The sequence below is a fragment of the Balaenoptera musculus genome, chromosome 18, assembly GCF_009873245.2.
Source record: "Balaenoptera musculus isolate JJ_BM4_2016_0621 chromosome 18, mBalMus1.pri.v3, whole genome shotgun sequence".
In the NCBI taxonomy this organism is placed as follows: domain Eukaryota; kingdom Metazoa; phylum Chordata; class Mammalia; order Artiodactyla; family Balaenopteridae; genus Balaenoptera; species Balaenoptera musculus.
In genome coordinates, this window is record NC_045802.1 from 65,085,484 (window position 1) to 65,102,474 (window position 16,991).

Genomic DNA, 16,991 nt, shown 5'->3' on the forward strand with positions numbered 1-16,991 from the left:
CATCTGAGTGGACACTAGTTGACACCTCTCAGGCTGACCAGATGCAGGACTATAAAGACCCAAAAAACCAGGAATAAACTACAGGAGATAAACTTAAATTTGTTCCACTGTTTATTTTGTCATAAAGACACAGTAGTAAATTATAATACACCTTCAGGCTGTTCTACATTTGCTTGGAGCTGTAGTTATTGTATAAAATTACCAAAACTCATCAAACTAAATGGTTAGGAAAGGGGAACAGGTCAAGGCCAGAGAAAATGCCCTTGAAAGCTCACCCAGTCTCCATCTACATCATTTGGATTTCTGACTGTTAACCAAGAACAAGATTAATACAGGTGGTATTCTGAAAATGGTGCAAAGAATCCTAGTTTGAAATTAAACATTTCTATGCACTCATGATCACTAGTTACAGAGGGCCTAACGGGACCAACCTCTCTAAACCATCACAGCACTCAGCCAGTTTGCATTCCCCCTCATGGCATCATCTTTCTGAGACAAGAGTCTCCAGAGAGTCTGTCTTGACACCAGTGGCAGTTTCCACAACTGCACTCCCTTTGCAAGGTGACAGTTCACTGATTGAGGTGTGGCCAGCATTGGGAGAGCCAGGATTTAACCACTCAATGATGGGCCAAGTGCATCTGGCCCAAGACACTGTTCAACCCTCATCTCTTGGGACAGGTCCTGCACTAACCCCCAACCTGCTGGCCTCTGAGATGAGGGTGGGAGAGAAGTGCAGAGCACACCCCAGAGGCCTGCAGTGCAGGACAGTGGGGACATAACCAAGGAGAGTCTCAGCAGACTGGACAATCTAGTACCCAGCTGGACACAGTTATAAACTGTGTCCCTTACTTTCAATGACGGGGGAAAGGAAGAATTAGTCAATAATCCATGATAGGGAAATGGGATGTTTCGGAAAAAACGAGGCCTAGCTTATATCAAATACTAAAAGAAATTCTAGCTGCCTTTATTGTTAGATAAGGAATGATAAAAGAGCTACAATAAAGTGCTTACGGAGATTTAGATGATGCTGGGATCTTAAAAAAGACACAGTACAAAAGCAACAGGAGAAAAAAAAGCTCAATATAATTAATGATATATAATTTAAAACCTCTAAACTAAATTACAATACAAATGAAAATCTGGCAAAATATTATAAGCACTATTGCAAGTTACTTCAAAAATATAAATGCCTCATAGGAAAAAATCCATTAAGAGACAATTCAAAAATGACAAATAGATGGTCAATATACACAAAAACTGCCATCTCTATAAATTAAATAAATTCAAATTAAAACTGTCTGATATTATTTTAGACTTCAGACTGAGAAAAAATGTAATTCAGGTACTCAAAGTTGACAATGAAATAAGCACACAAACAGCTATTAATAGGGCAAATCTGTCCAAACCTGATGGGAAACAATTTGGCCTTTCACCAGTTAGTCTACTTCTAGGAATACAGAAAAAGGAAAAATGCACCAAAGTACATGGTCATGGATATGCATCACATCATAATTAGAAATAAACTGTGTTAAACAAAAATGAAAGACTGCATAAATTGCAATACCATGTTTCAAAGATTATGTAATGCCCATAAATAAATGTAAACCACAGAAAATTAAGAAGGATTCAGGATTCAAAATTGTTTAGTTTTATAGAAAAGATGTGGCTGTGTGCAGATGTGCATAAAGATTTCTAGGGGAAAGACTAAGAAACAACCAAAACCAAAATGTCAGCAAGTGTACTTGGCTAACAGAAAGAAATCCTTATTCCTTTCTTCTTCTTCTATAGTTTTAAATTTCTTACAGAAATAGAAAAATATATATTCTTTCCTAAAGTTCACAATTACCACTAGCCATAATGTATGACTCCTCTTAGACCTTAAGTCCAAACTGAGCTGTGGAAACACTAAAACCCCAGTGAAGCTGAAATGGAGCAGGACCCCTATGGTCCTTGCCTCCCATGTCCTCAGCCTGCCTTTTGTCTGTGGAAAAACTTTAGCCAAAGAATAAGTTTAATCAGAGAAGTGAGAAAATACAGAAGCAGAGGAAAACAGTCAACCAGGACAAAACAACAGTAGTTTAGTCAGTAAGCAAATTCAAGGGCCTTTAGTGCCTCCTCAAGGGCTACAGATCATATTCTGAGCCATAACTTGCGAGCTGTGTTATAGATACTGAAAGCCCCACCAGGTGGAAGAGGTTAACTACACGATGACCAGGCTTTAGCCATGACATAAGCTGCCACAATTCCGAGAACTGGCCTCGAGGAAATGGGAACAAACCGACCCTGGGACGAAGATTAACTGTACTTAAAACAATCAAGATGATGCTGGTCAGACCACCAGTGACCAATTTCAAGATGACCATCAGAGCTGACTGTGCTGTTTCTGCATGCAGCCCTCTCCGTCTGTCTATGAAAGCTCTTGCCCACTGAATGTCGGGGTGGGGAGGGGGGAGTCGGCCTTTGAACAGGCATCTGCCCTCCCCCCCAACCCCCATGACAGCATCCAAAAGAAAGCAAACTTTCCTTTCCACCAACCTTGCCTCTTTATTGGTTTTTGAGCAGCGAGTAGCCTGACCCCACTTTCGGTTACAAGGTCATTCGTATAAAAGTAAGCTAGTTACTGGCATCATTTACAAGTTTAGAAAACTGATGAAATTTGAGAAGAGCAAATACCCAATAGAAAGATGAAAACTCAGTTTTTCTCTACAAAATGGGCCTCGTCTCTGGGCAGCACTTGCTGGCTGGGCTCACTTCAGCTTTCCCGGGGCAGCGAGAGGGGGACACAAGGAAATCACTAAGGTACCTCAGACTTTACAGACAGACGGTAATCATGGTCAACATCTGACCCCTTTTAAAGTTAGTACTGAAGTAACAATGCCGATGGGAGGAGCGGCTTGGAGCCGCGGCCAGCCTCAACCTTCCATCAGAATCGCCTGGAGCGCTTGTTTAAACGCCATCCCCCGAGTTTCTAATTTTACAAAATTGGTTTAGAATGGGTGCGGGGCAATTGCACTTCTAACAAGCTCCAGGGTGATGAGGACGCTGCAGGTCTGAGCGCCGTACTTTGAGAGCAGCCACCCTAAAGCTTGGTAACAGAGATGTTTCACTTGCATCATCTCCAACAGCATGAACTTTAAGCACTTCCCTTGAGAAACTCCTGTCTACAAAAACAAAGGTGTGTTTGGAATCGCCTTTTCCCTGCATTTAAGAACAAGTTTCCAAATCGAAGCAGCGCAGTACAGCAGTTACATACAGGGTGAACAGGGGCTCGGGAGCCAGCCCGCCTGGTTCGGGGTCCTGCTCCACCACTCACTAGCTGTGTGATGATAGGAAACTTGACCTCTGCTTCAGTGCCTTCAGCTCCTTCCCCTCCAGAGGGAAAACTGGAGATGGGTGCCTACCCAAATCAGTGAGAAGTCTTCACCTTCCCATTTCCATGCATATACACTTTGAAAATCCACAAACAGAAGAAGCTTGAAGTGTTCCTTGCCCTGCCTGAAGTTAAGGAGATGTTTGCCCACTTTGCTATTATTTACGTTAACCACCCCCATATTCCTTCTAGGCCCCTCTCTCCTTAAGGGCCACCAAATGACCAAGAGATGTAGCTACACACACTGAATACACCACAATCAAAACAAGCATAGGAGCTCCCACCCCCTGGGGATCCCATAGGCTGTCCCATAATAAAAGGAAATATCAGAATTTGGGAAAGATGAATGGGTTAGGGTCCAGTAACAAAAGATCTAATAATCACCCAAGTGTAATTACAGTCCAACTAGTTAGTAGTTCCAGCTACTAGATGGAAAACTTTAGTTAAAAGCTTCACCTCTCTGAGCCATTTTCCATCTGCAGGTTTCCTCCCAGCTTAGGGACCTGTCAGTTTCAGGACCCTAGGACTCCTGGGCAGGACCACCTGCATCAAGACCATGCACTGCTTCTCTGAAGGCTAGTGATCTGGATAAGACCCCACAGGCTCCAGGGACCCCATCCCCTAAGTGGTCCTCAAAGGTGGAAGTGAAATATTAACAATAAGGAAAGGGCTGGTCAAACATAATACACACTCCAGTCGTGGCTGTGAGTCCCAGGCAAATGCAAAACGTGTTCAACAACAGTGTCCCCGTTCATTAAATACCAAAGGGTGTTTTTTACCCACAGGAAATTTGCTACCACTAGGTACCAGGACATACAGTGAGAGACGCACATGGAGAGAGGAAGGCAGAGAGAGACGTGGTCACAGACACAAGGACAGAAGGAGCCGGGTGGAGGTGGAACGCAGCTGCCACATAAGGAAGATGGGAAAAGCTGGGGACATTACTGGAAGATGGCAACGGTCCAGGGCGCTAATTAGATAAAGGAAGCTGTTCGTAAGCTGCTTGATTGGGGGGGCGGGGGGGGGGAAGGGTGCAGTTTTAGTTCAGAACTGCGAATTCCTGAGCAGTACTGAGGAAGCGGGATAAGGGTGGAGTGCGCGGGTCCAGTCCGTTCTCCCACTGGGCGGTGACTCCTCCTGGGCAGCCTCGGTTCTCTACTTCCCCGCCTCCTGCTCGCCCTGCTCCCGGACGCTGCAGGCTGGCGGGACGGCAAAGCAGGGAGACCGGTGCCCCAGCCACCAGGTCTCCGGGTCCCCCTCCCCGGCCCTGCTCCCGCCCGCCCAGCGTTCCCGGGCGCAGGCGGAGACCAAGCGGCCGGCGTGGGGAAGCCCCACCGACAGCAAAAAGCCGTCCTCGGCCCGCCAAAGGCGCGGGCGGCGTCAGGCACTGGGCCCCCAGCGGCGGGATGTTGCAGCTCAGGCGCGGCGCGCACCGTAAGAACGCGCGGGAGCAGAGGTTCGCCTCCTGCAGCGGGCTGGCCGGCACCGCCCGGGACACTGGCTGCATCTTGCCGGCCAGGGCGGCCGCGGACCGGGGACGCGCTACTCCAGCTGCGGTGCCACTCCCGCTGCTCCTGGAGGCACCGGCGGGGATGCTGGAGACCTGGCCGCCTCGCTGGTCCGCTGGGCGGGAGCCCAAGAACCACCTGCTTCTGGGAGGGGAGCGCCCACGGCCCACCGGTCCCTGCCTCCCGGGGTCGCCTCGGGGGCGTCCGCTACGCGCCGCTGCCTCGGCTGCTGGGAGCCGGGTGCGGGGCGGCGGGACGAAGGGGCGGCCAGGCGGAATCTGCCGGGAGCCACAGGGAGGTACGAGGCGAGGGGCCAGAGCAGTTGACGGAGGCGGGTAAGCCAACTGCGCAGCACAGCGGGTCGGCACCCAAACGCCCACTTACTCGCACCTGGCTGCGAACTCTACCGAAGTGCTTGCTCTGAGCCCAGGCACCGACCCAGAAGGTGGAGAGAGAGGAGGCGCAGGCTCTGCCCGCCTCTGCTGCGCTGAAACACCCCGTCTTCAGGGAAGACCAGGAGAAAGATGGCACAAGGCGTTAGCAGCCCGCCCTCATCACGACCAAACAAGGGTGCGTGGCAGGTTCTCCAGCTGCAACCAAGCAGGACCCTGTGGGGCCTTCCAGGGACAGACCCCCCCCCCTTATGTCCTCTGCCTGTCTCTTGTTTGTAGAAAAGCTTTAGTCTCCCAGGCCACAAAAAAAATTTAAACAGTAGGTCAGCCATGTTACAGTCACAGAACCTTTAGTTCCTCCCCAAAGGACATAGATAGCGTCTGGCACACATTCCTCAGCTGTTTGGCAGATACTAAAACCTCTTCCAGATGGAAGAAGTTAACTGCATGATGACCATGAGCAGGTAGACTCCAGACCTGCTGGAGCCTAAGGACTGATGCTGATAAGCCCTGTGACACCACTGCGTTAACTCACCGTCAACCAATCAGAGAACAGTGCACGAGCTGACTGCCGTACTGTGGAAGAAGCATGTCGCCTGCCCTATCAGTAAGCTAGGAATATTGGGGCGTCAAGCCCTCAGCCACTGCAGCCACCCCCAGGTGTGCACCCTGAGGGGATTCAGGATGGAGAAAAAGAGTATACTGGCCCTAGATAGTTAATGTGCATGTCAAAGGAATGATTTCAGTACGCCCAGACTCTTGCATCTTCACATACTTAGGAAAGCGCTAGGGAATTCCCTGGCGGTCCAGTGTTAAGGCTCTGCACTTTCACTGGTTTTCACTGGCACAGGTTCAATCCCACAAGCCTCACAGAACGGCCAAAAAAAAAAAAAAAAAAAGTGATAAATTCATTAACTTCAGATGTCTGGTTTTCTTTAATTAACAGTAATCTTTTGATGCTCTGACTCCCTGGTTCTTGTTGCAAAAACTCCTATATATCCTGCCTCCTCCGTTACCTCTTGGGAGCAGACCCTTGGAGCTATCTCTGAGCTACAGGGTTTAAGTCCTCAGCAAGTCGGCTGAATAAAAGATAATTCTCAGGTTAGTACCCTGGACTCTCTCCCCCACCTCGCCTTTAAAAATCCTCCCCTGGAATCCATCAAGGAAGATAAACCTTTCTCTGCTCAGAACTTGGACATTTCGGTTTATCTGGCATCACTGTGCCTTGGGTATGGGAACTTGCGTTTGACAACACAACCTGAGGCCAACACAAAGCAGGATTTAGCCCAGATTATGTTTGTACAGCTACAAAGACTTAAAGAAAGGTAGAAGAAGATTAGAGGAGCTCAGATGATTTTGGAAGATGAATGCATGCTGTCACTGGGAACAGCCTTTTGGCATCTCACATGTTACATTGTGCGAGGGACCTCTATAAGCTTTTTGCTGCCCTTGAAGACTGGGAAAGGGGAATACTGGGAGAGAGACTGCTGTATGATTTCTTTCATCGTGTGCTCAGAGCCTAGATAAATAACAGTGGCACATGTTACAGAAAACAGGTCATGCGCATTTCTGGGGACCTTACTTCCATTTTAACTCTAATAATGCCCTATTCAAGAAGGTATTATTGGGTTTCCTTGGTGGCGCAGTGGTTAGGAATCCGCCTGCCAATGCAGGGGACACGGGTTCGAGCCCTGGTCTGGGAAGATCCCACATGCCGTGGAGCAACTAAGCCCGTGCGCCACAACTACTGAGCCTGCGCTCTAGAGCCCGCGAGCCACAACTACTGAGCCCACATGCCACAGCTACTGAAGCCCACGCGCCTAGAGGCCATGCTCTGCAACAAGAGAAGCCACCGCAATGAGAAGCCTGCACACCACAAAGAGTAGTAGCTCCCAATCGCCACAACTAGAGAAAAGCCCCCGTGCAGCAGCAAAGACCCAACACAGCCAAAAAAAAAAAGCCTTAATGTGTTCAAACATAAGATAAGAATGGCAAAATGTTGATAATTTTCAATTGATAGGCATGATGGGGGTTTATTATACTACTGTTTTGTTTTGTTTTTTTTTGGCTACACCACGCAGCATGTGGGAGCACGTGGGATCTTAGTACCCTGACCAGGGATTGAACCCGGGCCATGGTGATGAAAGCACCGAATTCTAACCACTATACCACCAGGGAACTCCCTGAAAATTGTAATTTCAATTACCTACTTTCTGGTGTTAGCTCTTTCTCAGATAATGCAATCTACAACCTACATAATCAGTCCTCACCTGATTTGGAGCTCTCTTTGACATTCCCTACATTTTGCAGCCCTGCAAACGCTCAGCTACTAGTTCTACTTGAAAGATGAAGAGATTTCTTGCTAAAGTTGGAAGTCTAGTGACTTCCTTTGTCAGGCTTCCCCAGACTGTTCTCTCCAGTCCCCACAACTATCTCAGGACCATAATTAGCTGTCTCCAAACTGCCAAATACACTCAGTCCCTTCAGCTTCTGTCTTTTTTTTTTTAATTAATTAATTTATTTATATTTATTTTTGGCTGTGTTGGGTCTTCGTTTCTGTGCGAGGGCTTTCTCTAGTTGCGGCAAGCGGGGGCCACTCTGCATCGCAGTGCGCGGGCCTCTCACTATCGCAGACTCTCTCGTTGCGGAGAACAGGCTCCAGACGCGCAGGCTCAGTAATTGTGGCTCACGGGCTCAGTTGCTCCGCGGCATGTGGGATCTTCCCAGACCAGGGCTCGAACCCGTGTCTCCTGCATTGGCAGGCAGACTCTCAACCACTGCGCCACCAGGGAAGCCCCTGCTGTCTTTTTTTAAACTAAGATCTTTTGAAACTTCTCAGCATTCTTTTCTGAACGTTAACTAATAAAGTATTTAAAAGACATATTGAAAAATCAGTGTTAAATTGTACAGAGAAGACTGGGTATGAAGCCAGGGGACCAGCAATCTAGATGCTTCACTTATTACCTAAATTTCTCAGGTCTAAAATGGGAAATCCCCACTCTCCCTACTTCCTACAGTGTTATTTTGAGCCTTAGAATTTGTGAATGCACTTTGTAAAAACCTAAAACCTAAGGCAACATACAAATAAAAGGTTTGGGCTTGTTTTCTTTTTTCATTTTCATTCATTGAACAGATGTTTAGGGAATGCCTTCTAGGTGCACGACCACTAGGCCAGGCACAGAGCTTACAAACATGGGGGAGATGTCGTAAGACCTCTTTCTGCACTTGTTTACTGACCTTAAATGGTTCAACACTATAACTAAACAGACAATAACAAGTGTTCAAGAGGATGTGGAGAAATTGGAACCCTCATACATTGCTGGTGGAAATGTAAGATGGTACAGCTGCAAAGTTACCATATAACCCAGCAATTCTACTCCTAGTTATCTACCCAAGGTAAATGAAAACGTATATCCACATGAAAACTTAGATACAAATGTCATAGCAGCACTATTCATAAAAACAAAAAAGTGTCCTGGGGGTGGGGGAAACCAAGTGTACATCAGCTGATGAATGGAAAAATAAAATGTGGGATTACATGCAATGGAACACTGTTTGGCAAGATAGACATACTGATGCATGCTATGACGTGATCCTTTTGAATGGAATTCAGAATGCCAAGGGCCTTTCAATAATTGAAAAAGCAATTACTTCAGGTCCCTGCCCTGGCCCTCCCAGATTCAGCTAAACCTTAGGACCTTTACATTCATGAGAGAAGGGGAATCACCCTTGGGGTATTAGCTCAAGACTGGGACCCCTTACTCAGTGGTTGCTTATTTCTCTAAACAATTAGATCAAACTGCTAAGGGATGGCCTCCTTGCCTACGGGCAGCAGCAGCTACTACAACTCTGCTAAAGGAGGCTGAAAAGTTAACGTTTGGTCAGCCAGTCACTCTATGGACCCCATGTCAGGTTCAGGCTTTCGTAAGTTCTAAGGGAACAGAATGGCTATCCCCTGAAGGTCAAGTTCAGGCTATGCTTTTAGATAACCCAGTGGTTACCATAAAAACCTGTCACACTCTAAATCTGGCTACCCTGTTACCCACAGAAACAGGGCCTCTAGAGTCTGATTGTATAGAAACCACAGACATGATCTATGCCAGTCGCCCGACCTAGGAAGTGAGCCTCTCCCAAACACAGAAGAGGAATGGTTCACAGATGGGAGCAGCTTCATAAGAGAGGGAAAAAGGCTGGTGGGACCCACAGTGACCTCCCAGACCCAAGTCACAAAGGCACGAAGCCTAACCCCAGGGACTTCAACCCAAAAGGTGAGCTGATAGCACTCACCTGAGAACTGGAGCTCGGGACAGGGAAGATCTTAAATGTTTACACAGACTCCCGGTATGCACAGCCCATCCTACACACACACGGGGCTATTCGCAAAGAAAGGGGTATGCTTACTGCAGAGAATAAGCAGGTAAAACATGGCTTAAACATACTGAGACTCCCAGAAGCAGCTCATCTTCTGGAAAAAGTGGCAGTGATTCACTGTAGGGGTCATCAAACAGGGAAAATGGAGATTATAAAGGGAAACAACAAGCGGAAGCAACCACCAAAAGGGCAGCCCTAGAACCAGTAACTTGGTAATTACCCTCATACCTAAGAGGCCAGATCCATCCAGCTACTCCCCAGTCTATACAAAGGAAGCAGCAGCAAAGCCCAGAAATGGGGCTTCAATATGTAACCAAGCAAGACCCTACGGAGCCTTCCAGGATAGACCCCCGCCCTCCTCTCCATGTCCTCTGCCTGCCTCTTGTCTGTGGAAAAGCTGTAGTCTCCCAGGCCTCCCTTGAGTCACAAAAGGCTGGCTCAAGAATTAAAGATTGAAAGACTGTGAACATGTAGTAAAAAAAAAAAAAAAAAAAAAAATGTAAACAAAAGATCAGCCATATAGCAGTCACAGAATCATCAGTTCCTCCCTGAAGGACATGAATTACACTGTCTGATGCACACCCCTGAGTTGTTTTCAGATACTAGAACCCCCACCAGATGGAAGAAATTAATTGCATGATGACCATGAGCACATGGCACCCAGACCACCTGGGGCCAGAGAATTGAGGTTAACCCCCGTGACACCCCCCGCTACCTCACCATCAACCAGAGGATTGTGCACCAGCTGATCATGTACCCTGCGAATCTCTCCCTCACCTTGCCTTTAAAAACCCTTCCCTGAATAAAGATGCAGACGTAGAAAATGGACTTGAGGACACAGGGAGGGGGAAGGGTAAGCTGGGACAAAGTGAGAGAGTGGCATGGACATATATACACCACCAAACATAAAATAGATAGCTAGTGGGAAGCAGCTGCATAGCACAGGGAGATCAGCTCGGTGCTTTGTGACCACCTAGAGCGGTGGGATAGAGAGGGTGGGAGGGAGACAAAAGAGGGAGGAGATATGGGGATACATGTATATGTATAGCTGATTCACTTTGTTATAAAGCAGAAACTAACACACCACTGTAAAGCAATTATACTCCAATAAAGATGTTAAAATAAAAATAAAAATAAAAACCCTTCCCTGAAATCCACTGGGGAATTCCAGTTTTTTGAGCATTAGCCACTTGTACTCCTTATTTGGCACCTGCAGTAAACGCTACACTTTTATTCATCACAACTTGGTGTCAGTAAATTGGCTTTAATGTGAGAGGGCAAGCTGACCCTAATTCACTTTGGTAATGGAGATCTAGGAGGCCTTGGGGGGCTAGTTAATGAGCATGAGCAATACTTCTTTCCCCAAACTGCAGTTTGTCAAGCCATCAGATAGTCTCATCAAGGAACTCACTACAGGTGGGAAGCTCTACATAACTGGTTAGTTGAGCTCATGATAACACCCAGCATAAAAAGTATAGTCAGTCTGATAGTTGAGACGCGCACCATCTGCACAATGAACATCCCCAACGCCAGACCCCCCAGAAGCCCCCAGATAAAGCCCATTCAGACCAGAGGGACATATTCTGGAGAAGAATGGCAGATTGATCTCACTGTCATGCCGAGAGCATAGGGCAACTTCAGGTATCTCTAGGTGCTAGTGGGCACGTGTTCAGGGTGGGTAGAAGGGTTCCCCACTAGAACTGAAACAGCAGCCAAAGTGGCTGAAGTATCACTAAAAGAGATAATCCCCAGGTTTCGGCTCCCAGGATCCTTACAAAGTGATAATGGCCCAGCATTCCTGTCTCAAGTGACAAAGGGGATAACAACTGCCCTGGGCATCAAATGGACTTTTCACTAAGCCTGGAAACCCCAATCATCAGGGAAAGTAGAGAGATCCAATCAGACCTTAGAAGGAACCTTAGTCAAGCTATGCCAGGAGACTCAAAAACTTTGGATTAAATTACTCCCAATTGAGCTGCTCCACATTCGGTTAGCCCCAAGGGATAATTTAAAGTCAAGTGCAGTTGAGCTCACCTTCAGTAAACCCACTCTCCAAGCGCAGGAGCCTCCTTGAAATAGAACGACTCGAGTGTGCCCTCCAGGCAGGAGACCCCGTGGTAACGAGGTGCTGCCCGCACCCTCCGACCTGCCCTCCACCCCTTCCAGCCAGAGGACCAGGTGTATCTGAAAACCTGGAAAACCTGCAGCCCCACAAGACCAGCGACTCCTAAGAGGAACGGACCCCAGTTGGTGATGCTAAGCACCCATCCGCCCGGAAGCTGCAGGGCGTCACTCCACGGGGACATGACACTCGCGTGAAGGGGGCCCCGGAACCCCAACCTCCAGAGGGACAACCCGGGAAAATGGACCCCCCTGATTACTCGTGCGAACCCTTCTCTGACCTGAAGCTTCTCTTCCGAAAATCAACAGAAGTCTGTCTCAAAAGAGCAGACGACTAATTGTAGGAATCAACCGTGCTCAGAGGGGAGCTAGTGACCTCGGCCGGGGGAACCATATACAACACTGACATCATAAAAAAGGTAACAGCCACCCTGGCGACAGCGGCCAACGAGACCGGCCTGGACTTCCAAATGTGACAAAAGTCCGCCGACTCACTGGCCGGTATGGTCCCGGGGGACCGAGTTAACCCGGATCATCCTCAGCTTCCCCGGGGAGGAGCGGGGCGAGGGTCTGTGCACCGGGCAGCACGTGGAGCTGTTTTCACGCGGATGCACGCGGCCTAATTGGAGGAGGCGCGGACAGACCACCGGGAAGGCCGCTTGGCTGCAGAAACCAGGCCGCCTAACCTGGTGAACACAGCTGGAGCCGGGGAAACGCCGGCCACCCTCGCGCCGCTGGGGCTGTGCCTTTCCTGGGCCCCTTAATGACCCTCAGGCTCTATAAAACTCCAGACGGCGGTCACTCACAGACACAACTGTTAGGGCTGGGGCCCCGGGGGCCACCAGACACAGCTACAGGCGGCGGGAGAAGTCCTGCTCCTCCCCCGGGGCCTGACGACCCCACACTCAGCAGGAAGCAGCTCCAGGAGCCGGACCTGCGCCCCTCCGCGCCCCTCCGCGCCCCTCAGGAACGAGGCGCAGGACGGAAGCCAGAGGAGGGACATGTCACCGGCCAACCCATCAACGAGTCCCGGGGAGGAAACACAGAATCTGGGTCGTAAAATAAAATCTCACCTTTTTTCTCTCCCTTTGTGCTTAGTCGAGTTTCACTTGCTCCCAGGGCGCCCCGTGCAGAGGCCTCGCAGCCGACCCTTTGGACCGGAGTCCGCCGTGCAAGATGGCCGCGCCGGCGCCTCACTCGGCGGGCCGTGTGCAGAGCCGCTGCGCCCGGCACTGCGAGCTGGAGCCGCGAGCAGCGTAGCTGAGCCCGTCTCGCGAGAGCCCCGCCCCCTCCCCGCCGACAGAAACCCGGAAACGCAGCCCTGCTGGTTTTGGGCGGCGAACGTGTGCTGGAGACCACGAGCTCCTATCTCTCCATGATCTAATCAAAGAATAAAGCTCTCCTCTCCTTCCGAACCAAACTAAGTCTCATTCTGTTGGTGCGAGCAACACGGGGCGGAAGGACTCCTATTGGGGTCTGACTCGGGAGGGTCAGTACTAGAACCGGAAGCAATCAAACCCTCTTCTTCCCAGTAACGGTGTATTGACATCTCCTAGAGACCTAGATAAGGGAGAAGCACTGGACTAGCTAAGAAAATTATTGGTTTCATAAATGTGAGTGTAGTCTGCATCGTTCCCTTGAAAAGTGACGTTTACCCTTGGAAACTTGTGCCTCCCCTCCTGATAGAAGCCAGGTGAGGTTTATAGACCTTGTTCTATCAGGTCAGAGGCTTAAAGAAACAGACACTCAGGAACCTCTCAGAAGTGGGATTCTGGAAGGAAATCCGTTGTCCGGGAGACCCAGGCTCACACTAGACCCAGTAGCCAGCAGCATCAAGTGTTTTCTCCTTCAGACGTCCCCACCCTACTGACCTGAGCTCCAGGAAACGCCCCTGTCATTCTAAACGGAGTGATTTAGACTTGAGACCTAGCGACTGGCCAGGGGAATGGAGCCTGACGCAGGTGATGAGACCCTCCTGGGGATGAGGTTTTCCTACGAGGACGGGTCTCCTGAAGGTGATGGGTAGAGATTCACGTGAAGAGAGTTGAACAAGGGCCCTCAATAAAAAACCGGGGGCAAGAAGAATGGTGTGGACCCTGGGGAGTTCCCACGAAGGGACCTTTCTGCAAAAGACCCAGTTCTTTAAGTGATTTCCCTTTTAGAATCTGGGAAAAGACAAGTTGTCAAAAACTTAAGCCATTTCTCTTCTGTACTGAAATAAATACCCTTTTGAGTTTATTCCAGCCCTTGAGTTAACTGAATTAGAATATCCCTGCCCAGTGCAGTGCTGCAGTTCTAGGGAGGCTGATGGGATGGGGTGGTGAGATGGGAAAGGGGACCCAGTCTCCTCTCCTCTACTCACTGACCTACTGGGGAGAGAGCATCATCCTGTCAAGTGGACCGTGACCCAGCAACTCAGGTCTTGAGCGACAGTCCCGTGAAGGGTGACAGAGCCAGGAGGTGAGGGGAAAATTCCGCACGATATCAGGGAGCTCTTCTTAGTGCACAGCTCAAGAATGCCAGTGAGAATGAATCTGCTGTCTATCACTACATAACCCACCTGAGACATAAGTGGCTTAAAACAGTGGTCATTTATCCATTAACTTAGCACACTTGTGAGGGGTGATTAGGCAGTGCTGTTGCTGGCCTCCCTGGGCTCACTCACAGGCCCAGCGTCGGGCTCAGCTGGTGCTGGGTGTCCAAGACGGGCCTCACTTCCATTGCAGGCCTGAGCTGGGATGGCTGGAAGAGCTGGGATGGGCTGGTTTCTCTCTCCTCGTGGCCTTTCATCTCAGGCTGCTTACAGCTTGGTGGTCAGGGAGGGAGTCTGATAGGGTAAGCTGTGAGCTGAGGTCTCCTAAAGGATTAGAAGGCAGCAGTGAGTCGGCCAAAGGGGGAGAGGCTGGTAAGAGGGAGGGAAATGATTTATAAGAGGGAATAACATGTGCCAAGATGCTGGGAGGGAGGAGGAAGTATGATGCTTTCTAGAAAAATAGGAATAAAGTTAGTCTGGTTACTGCACAGAATACAAGAAAAGAGGGAGGGTGGCTGTCAGGTCATGCAGGTTCAAGGAGCTGAGGATTTTTTTTTTTTTTTTGGTTAATATTCATACTAAGAATAATGAGAAACAATTGAAAGATTTTAAGCAATGGAGTGATATGATCCAATTTACTCTTTAAAGAAAGAACATGGTTATGTATTCAAGGCATTGCAGGGGGACTTGAAGCAGGCTTTCTCAACGTCAGAACAGTTGACATTTTAAACTAGATAATTCTTTGCTGGTGGGGAGATCCTGTACATTGCAGGATGTGTAGCATCATCCCTGACCTCTACCCACTAGATGTCAGTAGTCACCGCCCCCCTTAGTTGTGACAACCAAAGCTGTGTCCAGACATTGCCAGATGTCCTTTGGGGGAGCTGATTCCTGGTTGAGAACTACTGGGCTGGAGTGAATGCAGGGCTTCCCTGCTCACTATGACTGTCTTCCAGGAGAGAAATACTCATCACCTGGGCTTGAGTGGTGGAGGTGGAGCTGAAATAAGCAGATCCAGTTCGAGAGACCAGGAAATGAATTCACCAGTATTTGGGTGGACAGAGCCATCAGGACCGTCAGTCTTCAATCCTCTCTCCACTTCCCTCCTTCAACATTCTACCCGCTCTGAAAAAAGAATCTGGTCTTGTTTGTGTTGGGAAATATTCGTAGTCAGATGGCAAAAGGATAACAAGATATAAAGTTCATTTTCACTCCTTTGTCGTTTGTTGTTGCAAGGCTCATGCAGGGTCAAAGTCTAATCAAGGAAATGACTGAAGATCAGCAAGGCAGGGCATTTCCAGGCTAGTTTTTGAATGAGGGAAGTCTAGGGATTTGGAGAGCAAACCCTGAGAAGTGAGGGCAGTGGAGAGAGGGCTCTGGAATGAACCTGCATGAGTCACAGGCAGCAGACCTTAGCAGTGAGGGCTGCAGTTGTCCGATGTCCCGGCCATCAGCCCACCTGTCTGCAGAGGCCAGCTGGTTCTTACTGTAATTGCGCCCTCCTTCCCTTGCTTTTTACACAAAGACTAATAATTCTCTATCCCGTGCCTGCCTGTAAGGAAGGATAGTGAGGAATGGTGAGTTCCCAACCCTAAAACACTTGGAATTCATCGGATAAAAGATCCTGCCCTTATTTCTCTACCTACAGAGTGCAGTTTTCTGTAGGAGAGGAAAGGTTGTGTTTTCTGCTCCTATAAGGAAGAAATAGAAACCAAAACCCCTTTCAAATCAAGGTATTTTTCTTGAGTCAAAAGCACCTCCTGAGCCTCCAGCCAAGTCCATGAAAAGGCTTTGTTAGATGATCTAAAGCTGCCAGGGTTCATAAAGGTCATCATATCATTCACACTGAGCTTGAGAAGTCTGTCCTTTCTCTGCTTCTCACATGCAGGGGAAATTGAGAAATTTTCATGTCATTTCTACCCTACCCACACTCTTTTCTTTCTGACTTAATGAATATAGTCACCCAGAAGATAATCAGTCGTGTTATGGTCTATTTTACTGTAAAAGTGTCATTATTAAATTCATAGTAATGTAATCACATAATATTTAAGAGAATATGAATAACAAAGTCAATTCTTTTCTTCATGGTCAGAAGGCTGGTGCCTTTCCATCCACCTCCCAATATTTCTACTGGACAAAGGTGACCATGAATCATCACCACAAACCACAGAGCCAGCAGCCAGAACACAGTCCTACCCACTCTCACTTAGAAGTGAGCAGAACACTCTTTTAGATCCCCATTAACAAGTATAGAAGGGATGGCAGAAATTTTAAAAATTACCTTGTGGTAAACATCACAGTAATAATAGTTGCAGGTAAGAATAATGCTAAAATTAATAGGCAAAAATATGAGAAACAGGATATTGGCATAGACTCAAAATATATCCCCACAAAACCCCTAGTAAGTTGAAAGGGAAATAGCAAATTCACAGTGGAGAAACCTGTGACTGAGTTAATATCACCAATGCTGAAACATATCTACATCATGTATCTGCTAGTATGATGTCAGCTTGACTGGCTACAGAGTGCCCAGGTTCACCATTGTTTCTGGGTGAGTCTGTGAGGATGATTAGCGTTTGCATCAGTGGACCCTTTAAAGTAGACTGCCCTCCCCAGTGTGGGTTGCCATCATCCAACCTGTTCAGGGCCTGAATAGAAGCAGCGCAGAAGACAGAGGAATTCACTCCTTTTTTTGC